Genomic DNA, 11,768 nt, shown 5'->3' with positions numbered 1-11,768 from the left:
TTGGGTTCAGCTCTGTACTCCACAGCTGACAAACAAGCCAGTGAATCTTGGCCTGTACCTAATGTCCCCATGGAGTATTTTCTCGCTTGTAAAATGGGCATGATAACTGTATACCCAAGAGTGGTAGTGAGGATTTATTGAGATAATACATGCAACATTCCTAGAAGAATGTCTGCAAGAAAGTAAACATTCCACATATGTCAACTACTTTCTTTTTCTGTGATACCGAAACCACTTCCCTCTGTAGGTCAAACAGCTTGTAGGGTTTCCCATAGCATGAAGGTCCTTGTCACTGTTGTGCATACTCCTGTCTTCAGTCAAGCTGCTCACAGCTTGGTTGTGCCCCTTGTTAGAGGCAGATTATCACTATTGAAATTAGGCATTCCTTTGTATATCCTGAGAAATAGTTATGATAATTATACTAGCCCTTTATGGTTTACAAAATGGTTTCATAGTGTTCATTCCCTCAACTCTCTGAGAGTCCGGGCTGCTGCATGTGGTTGCGCAGGCTGTGTACTGCTTAGCTCCTGAAGGCACCATTCACATTGCAGTCTTTGTGAAAGGCACCCCCTAGAGCTCCCTGCAATGCATCATTTCCCACTGCCATTTGATAGTGAACTTAGGGCTATCCTGTGAGGTTAGTGTTATTAATCTCATTTTTAAAATAAGGAAATTAGGGCGTAAGAGATTTCTTAAATATAAAATATAAAGAAAAAGGCTTTACAATAAGTCTGTGACTGCTTCTCATTGTCTGTGTATTTTGTCAGTAGCCAGGAAATTACCCTGGAGAGAAGCAAACAATCAATTTCAAATTGTTTGCCTTTATTGCATCTTCTTCTCCACCCCCACTTTGAGAAATGGAAAAGCCAATAACTAATAAAGAGCACGGTAAAGTCCTTTCCCTTTGTTGAAAGGATTTAATCATTGGGGTGAACTCCACAAATATTTGTGCAGTGGAGGAGGGAGTGAATCAGCGAATGTGCTGCTTCCTGCGCCAAGGGTCCTTGGAACTTTCTGCAGGGCTGTTGGATGACACGACAGCTCTGACCTACGTAGAACTGACTGTTGGGAGGAACATCCTGGACGACTCAGCAGCTCTCCCAGCACAGGGCTCACCCATGGTGCTCAGTGGGTTTCCCCAGTGCATGCTGTTGAGTTTGCAGCCCCTCTGTCTCCAGAGTTCTATCTCCATTTGCCAGGACACACTGAGATGTAGACTAAACTTGAGATAACCCATCAGCTATCTATGTTTTAAAAGAAAGGCTATTAGTATACACAGAAGCTATTTTCAGTTCCCACAGTTTTTTGTTTTGTTTTAGTTTGGGTGACCCTGGATGATTTATTACTTTATCGCTCAACTTTAGTTGCCTCATCTATAAGATGGGGATAATAATAGCTCCCATTATGAAGATTAAATGCATGAATGCAAGAAAAGCACTTTAGTATGTGCCTGGCAGTTGCTAAACTCTCCATGTTAGCTGCCATTACTATACATGCTGAGGTCTTGCAAACAGAGATGGAAAGTCTGGATGGCCATTGTTTTCGGTCACTCATTTCTTGGGCCCTGAAACGTGAGCTGTCCCCACCCTGATCATTCAAGCCCATCAAGACAGTGGTCCTTGATCTTTACAGCTGTTTGATTTGAAACAACTTTCAGATAGCTTTTGTCTGAAAAACTGAGTAATAAAAGCAATTTTTTTGGACAAACACTAGAGTTTAGGGGACCAGCAGTTGGCGTAATGGCTATGTCACTGGACTCCAACGTAGTCTACTGTGGTTTGAGTCTCATACCCAGTAGCTTAAAACTCACGCCAGACATGTGTGCGTGCATGCCTAAGATCCTGAGAGGAGAATGGAGGAGAAGGGATTGTGGCATGGCCCATGCCCCCTGGGTGACAATTATCTCGCTTGCTGTCTCTCTGTCTCTCTGTCTTCTGGTGAACGCACGTGCCCTATAGCTAAAACCTCTCAAAACAAAACAAAAACACACACACACACACAAACCCACTAGAGTTTAGTCTTCCAACTTGATTGACCTAGAGGCGTTCCTGTCAACATAAAAGATTTTGTTGGGGACAGTGGAAAAGCCGAGACTGACTGCGGTTGTGCTTCTAGCTCCTGGCGCAGTTGCAGTCCTGCTGCAGGTTCTGCTGCAGGCTGTTGTCAGCCTTCTTGCTGAGGACCATGTTGGACCATCCACCCATGCTAGAGGAGTAGCTGGATGAGGAGGAGAGGTTTTTAAAGCCACCCATAAATTTGAGAAATTTCAGTTTCGGTTCCTCGCTTTGAAAACCAGCATTATCCCATCAGCTAAACTGTGTTCCCATCCACTTCCTGGTTTCATACACTTCCATTATGCCCGACTCATAATTGATCTTTTCTTGCAAGGCCTTTGGCTTCACCTGGTCTATGTGTGCCTCATACATGTTGCCTTTCTTTTCCAACACCACCTCTAGGTCTGCGTCTGGTTCCTCCTCCATGGGTCTCCTGCTGCTCCCCTCTTTCTTCTTGGTTTTTTTTTTTTTTTTTTCCTTTTCAATGCCTTGCTGCTCCACCTTTCCACCTTTATCTTGGACTTCATTTCTTCATTTTCTTCTTGGCCAGGCCTTTGGGTCATCTCCTATTGGGATGTACTCTGGAGCCTCAACCTTGACCAGCTTCTTTTTGCTAACTTTCCTAGGGCTGCCCTCCATGGACCTGTAGAGTTTTGAGTGGCCCAGAATGGTATCTCCTTCCTGATGAATTTTCTACTTCATCTTCCTGCTTTGTTCCCTGGGGCTCCCCTGCTTCTGTTTATGCCTCAAGGCTGTCTGCTCCTCACCCTCTTTCCCCTTGGAGCAACTATATAGAGCATCCTCAGCCTTGCAGAATTGACGGTTCCAGACTGAGAAGGCTGCACTATCCTTGACTTCTTTTTTCCTTCTTATGTTTTTTGAGCTTCTTGACAAATCTGGTCACCTCCTCACTTGGTCTGGGAAGGTCTTTGTCCCTGAGCCATGGGATACAGCCAGCGTTAACAAGGACTTACTCTTTGTCTTCTTCTCCCACCTCTGGACCTCAGAGTGACCAAGGGACTGCTTCCTGGGGCTGGGTGATTTGTCTGCCCATCGGGCATGCAAGTGGGTCTCAGATTCTTGGGGCCCCTCGCTAAGGGTGCTATGACCCTTCTTTTTCTTTATTAGAGGCATCTCAGATGCCTGGCCTCAGACCACATTCTTAGAGAGGGGTGTGGTTCTTACAGGAGAATTGTCAGAAAAATAATTATCACTGCGTAGAACTGAATATTGAGTCTGTGGTTCTTGAACCTCCTCCTTCTCCTCCTCCTCCTTCTTCTCTTCTTCCTCCTCCTTGTTCTCCTCCTTCTTTTATGGGAGCAGAAGGCCCAGGTCTGCTTTGTGGGTCTTGGTGATCTTCCTGTAGGCCAGAATTCCCTGCCTCCACATGAAAGTCAGTTCCCACAGTCCTGAATGTTTCTCCTCTATCCTCTCAGTTTGCCTTTGAGTGGGATCCATTAGGGTCTTGGCAGTAAGGGGCTCTTATTTTCCCCTGGTATTTGGCCTGTACTGCAACTCCTTCCCATTCAGCCACTACAATTCCTTTCCAAAACCACCTAGGACCACCCTGTGACTTTTGTCAAAGACTGATTACAGGGGCACTTGGGGGAGGGGAAGAGCTTTATATATAGCATGTCAGTGTTCTCCATAATTTATAGTCTGATTTCACTCTTTCGTCTTGGTTTTTTTTTTTTTTTTTTTCCTTTTCAATGCCTTGCTGCTCCACCTTTCCACCTTTATCTTGGACTTCATTTCTTCATTTTCTTCTTGGCCAGGCCTTTGGGTCATCTCCTATTGGGATGTACTCTGGAGCCTCAACCTTGACCAGCTTCTTTTTGCTAACTTTCCTAGGGCTGCCCTCCATGGACCTGTAGAGTTTTGAGTGGCCCAGAATGGTATCTCCTTCCTGATGAATTTTCTACTTCATCTTCCTGCTTTGTTCCCTGGGGCTCCCCTGCTTCTGTTTATGCCTCAAGGCTGTCTGCTCCTCACCCTCTTTCCCCTTGGAGCAACTATATAGAGCATCCTCAGCCTTGCAGAATTGACGGTTCCAGACTGAGAAGGCTGCACTATCCTTGACTTCTTTTTTCCTTCTTATGTTTTTTGAGCTTCTTGACAAATCTGGTCACCTCCTCACTTGGTCTGGGAAGGTCTTTGTCCCTGAGCCATGGGATACAGCCAGCGTTAACAAGGACTTACTCTTTGTCTTCTTCTCCCACCTCTGGACCTCAGAGTGACCAAGGGACTGCTTCCTGGGGCTGGGTGATTTGTCTGCCCATCGGGCATGCAAGTGGGTCTCAGATTCTTGGGGCCCCTCGCTAAGGGTGCTATGACCCTTCTTTTTCTTTATTAGAGGCATCTCAGATGCCTGGCCTCAGACCACATTCTTAGAGAGGGGTGTGGTTCTTACAGGAGAATTGTCAGAAAAATAATTATCACTGCGTAGAACTGAATATTGAGTCTGTGGTTCTTGAACCTCCTCCTTCTCCTCCTCCTCCTTCTTCTCTTCTTCCTCCTCCTTGTTCTCCTCCTTCTTTTATGGGAGCAGAAGGCCCAGGTCTGCTTTGTGGGTCTTGGTGATCTTCCTGTAGGCCAGAATTCCCTGCCTCCACATGAAAGTCAGTTCCCACAGTCCTGAATGTTTCTCCTCTATCCTCTCAGTTTGCCTTTGAGTGGGATCCATTAGGGTCTTGGCAGTAAGGGGCTCTTATTTTCCCCTGGTATTTGGCCTGTACTGCAACTCCTTCCCATTCAGCCACTACAATTCCTTTCCAAAACCACCTAGGACCACCCTGTGACTTTTGTCAAAGACTGATTACAGGGGCACTTGGGGGAGGGGAAGAGCTTTATATATAGCATGTCAGTGTTCTCCATAATTTATAGTCTGATTTCGACCTCCTTCCCACCAGCCTTATCTCCTATAGACCTCACAGTCTCCTGCTATACCTGTGAGTGACTTGACTTCCCTGCCTCTCATCCTCTAGCCATTTTCTCTGCTTGTCGTGCTTAGCCTTCTCTGCCTATTCTCAGATCCTGGACAGTACTTACTCTCATGCTGAATATGGTCAGTACCAACTGCTCCTTTTTTTGATGTGAATTTCACTCCAATTAAGAAAACATCTCTTTTTATAACATTTTTTTCCTGCTGCATATTAGAAACAGTCAATCTCAATGCATTTTTAAACCAGACTTCTCTTAGAGGCCACTAAGGGTTCAGGTTCTGTGTTTGAATCTACCATACTGAACTGCAAGCTTCTCTAAGTTCAGTCATTATTTATGTATCTTTGACTCCTCGATGGTAGTTAGGCCAGGCTTGGTACATGGCTTGCCAAATTAATTGAATTTCTAAACCATCTAGACATATTTTCCCTAATGACAGGTGAGGTTAATTGTGTATGTTTATAAGTTGGCTGTTGTCAGGAAACACTGGGGCAATAACTTTCACCATTGCCTTTTGGTAATGAAGCTGAAGGCAGCTGGATGCTGGTGCAGCTCTCTGGCAATTAGACTGGCAGGCAACCAAATCCAGCAATGGCAGGTGGGAGGTCTCATCAGCTGCTACTTCATGTCTCTGGCTTTGTTCCTGGGAGAATGCCAAAGCAGAGCTGATACTAAGAAGTCCATAGATTGATTCAGAATGTGATTACTAATGCAGGAAACAGACAACAGTGGGGAGGGACACCAGATATGCTGCCAGTTCTGGGAGAGGTTACTGCTGCAGGTTAGTTGGGATTCATGTCACTCCAGAGGGGTACACAGGACAAGACAGAAGGTGCCAGGTGGGCCACATGCTCAGCCTTCACTTAGTTAATTATTTTGTCCAGCTGTGCAGTGCTCTGATGACTGCTTTGAAGCTTTTTCCTTGAAAAACATTGGGTGAGAATGGATTTGGCCCCAGGTCCTAGATCTCAAATGCTCCTGGCCCTCTCTCTTCAGTTGTTAAGATTCTCTGTCTCTTCTAGGCAGATGCTCTCAGGTCTCTCCATTTCAAACAGGGGCTTTAGAGAAACAAATAAACAAACAAGGAACTAAAGACAAACAAAAAACCAAAGCTTTTCCACAGAAGTTTGCATTTTGACTGAAAGTAGACTACACAAATAGCATGCAAACTATGGAATACTAAGCATCAGCCATCAAAAGAAGAAAAATGAGAAAAATGACATGACATTTCTGGTGCCCTTGGAGTCACACAGTAGACTGGCCTATTCCTTTATCCATATGTACAGGGAATTTTGAAAAGTTCATGAAAAAGTGGAATTAAAGTACAAATTTATTTTGGTGCAAACATCAGAACTCATATATAATTTTTTAAATTAATTTATTTTTCATTTCATTTTCTCTTATACATTCAATCTCATTATTATTTGTCTTACAAAATGGATATTTCAACAGGTGAACATCTCTCCCCAACACAGTTGACAAAACCACAAAATATCCTCAACAGACAATACCACACCTCCCTGTGACATCAATACTTTGCCTCCCTATTTTTCTTCTAAATGTCCTTCCTCAGACCCTCCTCTTGCCCACATACTATATCTGGTATTTACATCTACATACTGTGTTTCTATATCCATTAGTGAATTAGTTTCAGTCATAGAGTGTGGACACTTGGTATATATTAAGCAGAAACACGCAATGCCTCTCCTTCATAGCCTGGCTTGCTTCACTCAGCAGTAAGTCTTCCATATTCATCCACTTCCTGTCAAAAGCCAGGGTTTTGTTGCTTTATAGGACTGAATAGTATTCCATTGAGTATATTTGCCACAGTTTTTCTATCCATTTATCTGTTCGTGGGCATTTGGGTTGTTTCCATGACTTAGCAATTGTGAATATTGCCGCAATAGACATCGATGTACAATGATATGCATTTTCATGGACTTTTTGAAGATCCCTCCTATACAGGATTCCGTCTACCACAGTTCTTGGCACATTAGAAAGAGTCAATATGTGTTTGTTGAACTCTTTTGTTAAATTTTATAAAAATAAACCAGATAATGTTTTTGAAAACACCTATTGTTATTATTGTATTATCAGAGTTAGAAAGACAGCAGGAAAAATGTTCTCTGGCTCAACTGCTAGACAAAATAACAAATCAGAACAAGTAGAGAGGAAGTAATAATAGTAATAATTGTAATAGTCGATAATAATAATAGAAGAAGGCACTGGAAAAAAGCTTCTTTTTTTTTTTTTTTCTTGGAGAGGTTTTTGCTATAGGGCTCATGCGTTCGCCAGACAGACAGAGAGAGACAGAGAGACAGAAAACGAGAAATCACCCCCCAGGGGGAATGGTCATGCCGCAATCTCTTCTCCTCCATTCTCCTCTCGGGATCTTGGGCACGCACGCACACGCGTCCAGTGTGAGTTTTAAGCCACCGGGTCCGGGACGGGAACCGTGATTGCCTTCATTGGAGTCCAGCGACATAGCCATTATGCTAACTGCTGGTTCCCTGGAAAAAAGCTTCTTGACATCAGCCTTGGTAATGATTTCTTGGATATGACACCAAAAGAATAGGCACCCAAACCAAAAATTGATAAGTGATATTTTTCAAACTAAGAAGCTGCACAGCAAAGAAGACAAGAAACAATATGAAAAGATGACCTACAACATGGGAAAAATATTTGCAAACAATTTATCTGACTGGAATAATATCTAAATATGTAAGGAACTCAAATAACTCAACAACAAAAAATTAAATAATCTGATTTTAAAAGTGGATAAAAGAACTGAACAGATATTTCTCTATAGAAAACATACAAATGATCAATAGGAACATGAAAAAGTGTTCCACATCACTAATTACAAGGGAAATGTGACTCAAAAGCACATTCGGAAATCCCTTCACATCTGTTAAGATGGCAAATATCAAATAAGTGAAAGGTGAGGATGTAGAAAGAAGAGAATTTCTGTACATTGTAGGAATGTAAATTAGTACAGCCATTATGGAAAATAGTATAGAGGTTCCTCAGAAAACGCAAAATAGAACTACTGTATGATATAGTAATCCCATTTTTTGGTATAGGCCTAAAGGAATTGCAATCTAGATCTATATATATATATTTTTTTTAAATTTTTTTTTTTTGGAGAGGTTTCTGCTATAGGGAGTGTGCTCACCAGAAAGACAGAGACAGAGAAACAGAAAATGAGAAATCACACCCCAGGGGGGATGGTCATGCTGCAATCCCTTCTCCTTCATTCTCCTCTTTTGATCTTGGGCATGCACACACACGTGCCTGGCGTGAGTTTAAGCCACCGGGTCTGGGACTCGAACTGCGGTCAACTATATGGGAGTCCAGCGACATAGCCATTATGCCAACTGCTGGTTTCTGCAATCCAGATCTTGAACAGATATCTTTATTTTCATCATCATTGCAGCAGTATTAACAATAACCACACCACAGAAGCAACTTAAATATCTATTGATTGATGAAAGCATAAAGAAAATGAGGAATGTATATACAATGGAATATTTTTTAGGATAAAAGAGAATATTCTTTTTTTCATTTTTCATTGTTGTTCATTTACAGAAACATGAATGAACCTGAGAAAAATGTCAAGTAAAATAAGCCAGATGGACAAAGAACAACAAAACTATACAATCCCTCTGATACATGGATTCCAAAATTGTTAAACTTAGAAGCAGGGTGTAGGATGGTAGTTGTCAGGGAATAGGGTGAAGAAAACTGTTAGGTCCAGTCATAGGCACCACGTTTCAGTTACACAAGAGGAATATGACTCCTAGAGATCTACTGTATAACTTAGTGGCCGTAGAAGACCGTACTGAATTATATACTTAAAACTTTTGCTAAGAAGGTAGATCTTAGGACAATTTTTTTTTATTCTAAAATCACAAATAACAGTAGTAATAATAAAAATAAATTAGGAGGGTGAAGAAAACTTTTGGAGATAATATGTTTATGGCATACATTTTGGTGGTAATTTCACATATATATTCTTATTTGCAAACTCATAAAGTTGTATATATTGAGTATGTACAGCCTTTTGTATGCTGATTATGCCTCAGTAAAATGGTTAAAAATAGTAACTTTCATTTTTCAAACAGTTAAGATGTACAGAAACTTTCCATACCTTTTTACTTTTGTCTCTTATGACACCCAGTGAAGTTATTAAATTCCCATTTAACCAATGAAGGATGCAAACTCTAGAGAGTTTCGATAACTTGTCCATTAACACAAAAGTAGTGAATGATGGAACCAAGATTTTAAGCATAGTTCGAGAAACCTAGTTTTCTTTTTTTTTCTTTCTCTCCTTTCTTTCACCTTTTTCTTTTAAGTTTTTGCTATAGGGCACATGCACTCACCAGAGAGAGAAAGGAAGTGGGAAATCCCCACCCTGGCCTAAGGGAAGACAGCCAGGCAGCAACCCCTTATCTTCCAGTGATTTCCAAGCCACCAGGTCTGGGGCTTGCTACCGGGTCTGGGACTCAAACCACACAACCAGCCATGTGGGATACAGTGCCCTAACCTCCATGTCATCTGTTGGCCCATTAGTATTCTTTATATGACACTATAATGCTACATTATCCATGGAAAGACCAAGAAAAAAGGAGGAAAAGAGACACAGACTCCATAGGTAAGTGTTTAAGGGATTTAGAAGAAAGGGGTTTGTTGGACTTGGCCAAGGGGAACATTGTAGAGGAGTTAGGGCTTGAGTGGGTTTTACATGAGAAGCGGTCCCTCCAGCCCACCACAGATTTATTTTTCGCTTGTTTATACAAAAATACATATCTTGAAAGATGTATAATTTAGACACTGTGTTCAAAAGTCACTTGAAATAATACATAATGAGCAATTGTGTAAAGGTTTTGAGACTGAACTAAATACAGGGTCGTGCACATTGCCAGATCTCAGTTCATGTTGACTAAATGGATGAAGAAATTAATCAAAAGTGAAGGAACATGTAGACTGTCTACACTATAACTTTAGGTTGCACTTGGTGTCAACATGGGTTTTAAACATTTGTAAAGATTTGAGTATTTAAATTGTTCAAGATATGGTTCATAATTATTAGTTATTCTAATTACGCTGTTCACAGCCCAGCTACTGAATGCTTGTCCTTCTTTTAAATCTTTCAGACTTTTGAAGTGAGAGCTGCCTTCTGGCTAGAATCAGTTTTAGATATAGTCTCACTCTGAGCTACGCAGCCACATAGCCCAGAGTTTTTTGATGGGCTATGGAAGTTCAAGAATTCATTCATCTAACCTATGTACAAGAAGTGTATATATGAAGTACATTGTTTTAGTTCAGCAGATCAAGGAAAGATGAAGACACTGCTGTGAGGACTCATAGTCTAATGGGTTGGGCAGATAAACCAGGAGCTACAGAAATGATGTGTTGGTTTTAGATAGAGGTAAGCACCATGAAAACAGGCACACAGTAAAGCACTGTCAGGGAATATTTTCAATTAGGTGGTCAGTGAAGGCCTTTTAGAGGAGGTGATAAAGGGTGGAAAAGAACCTCATGGATTTAAGAAACTGAAAAACTGGAGCTGAAGCACAGGACTGAAAGGTACCCAGGGGCAAGATCAGGAGGGGCTTCATCAGTCAAGAGAAAGAGGATTTGTGTTATTCTGATTACAATGGAAACTGCTGGATTATTTTTAGACTTATTTATTTAATTTTATTTATCAATATCATTTAAAAATTTTCTATATGGCACATGTGCCCACCAGAGACAGACAGAGTTAGAGAGAGAGAGTGAGAAAGCAAGCTGCCAGGTCTGGGACTTGAACAGGAGTTACCCATGTGGGAGTCCAGTGCCTTAACCACCATGCTACCTACGGGCCCTGAAGGAAGTTTTGAGCAAAGAAATGACATAGTCAAATTTATTTTGAAAAGGTCACTCTTGGCTGCCAGATGTCTACTTAAGATTCCAATATCAGTACTATTTCCTGAGCACACAGTTGTGACAATCATCACATCAGAAGTGCGTGTGTGTATGTGAATACGTGTGTATAAGTTAATCTTCACTCCATTATTGGAGATAAATATTATTACTCCTGTTTTCAAATGAAAAAGTCATAGCGTTGAGAGCAACTTGTTCCAAGTCATATATTTGGCTATGACAGTTTAGTGTTGTTTAGAGTTAGACAGGGTTTGAACCAGGACTGTCTCAACATTTTTTTCTCTTCTTATTCTGCTGTGTTCTCTCATCTGTAAAATTATGCAGTGTAAGATGTTTTGATTAATGAAGTAATTTTAAGAGTGAAAAAGTCAAGGCATTTCTACACTGGCTTTTATTTTCGTATGGCCTTTAGTTCTGCTTATAGCTTTCTGGCTAGGGCTGGCAGGTCTCATCTTGAAGCCAAGTCATGCCACCTCCATGGTTGTTGCAGATGGAGGAACTCACTGAGGAAGCTGATCCTGGGCTTCTGGTCACCTGCAGGCATGCCTATTAGAACATGATTTTATTCCCACACTATGGACCTCTAATCCAGATTTTTCGCTGCATAGAATGTTATGGGGCCCACTTGCACCAAGACGTGAGCAAGTGTTCCTTGACTGCCTTCCATGTGTGGGTTCCTGTCTCAGGTAAATTCTGGGGATCCCAGCTGAATGAGAAATCTCTTTTTCTCAAGTGTTAGGCTCCATTTTAGGCAGTGTTATTGAAGATTTACAACCAAGCTTTGTAATTTAAAAACTTTCATATCTATCATTTCACTAGAACCTGGCAACCAACATTGGACGAAAGAGT

At 41.6% G+C, this 11,768-nt stretch overlaps 1 pseudogene; it reads right to left on the bottom strand.

Moving 5' to 3' along the window:
* Window positions 1-2,014: 2,014 nt before the first annotated feature.
* LOC102468648 (lysine-rich nucleolar protein 1-like) overlaps window positions 2,015-11,768 on the bottom strand; it is a 17,827-nt pseudogene continuing 8,073 nt past the window's right edge.

The sequence above is a fragment of the Tupaia chinensis genome, unplaced genomic scaffold (genome assembly GCF_000334495.1).
Source record: "Tupaia chinensis unplaced genomic scaffold, TupChi_1.0 Scaffold000045_1, whole genome shotgun sequence".
Lineage (NCBI taxonomy): Eukaryota > Metazoa > Chordata > Mammalia > Scandentia > Tupaiidae > Tupaia > Tupaia belangeri.
The sequence above is the reverse complement of the archived record's forward strand: the minus strand, read 5'-3'. Positions and strand labels throughout refer to the sequence as shown.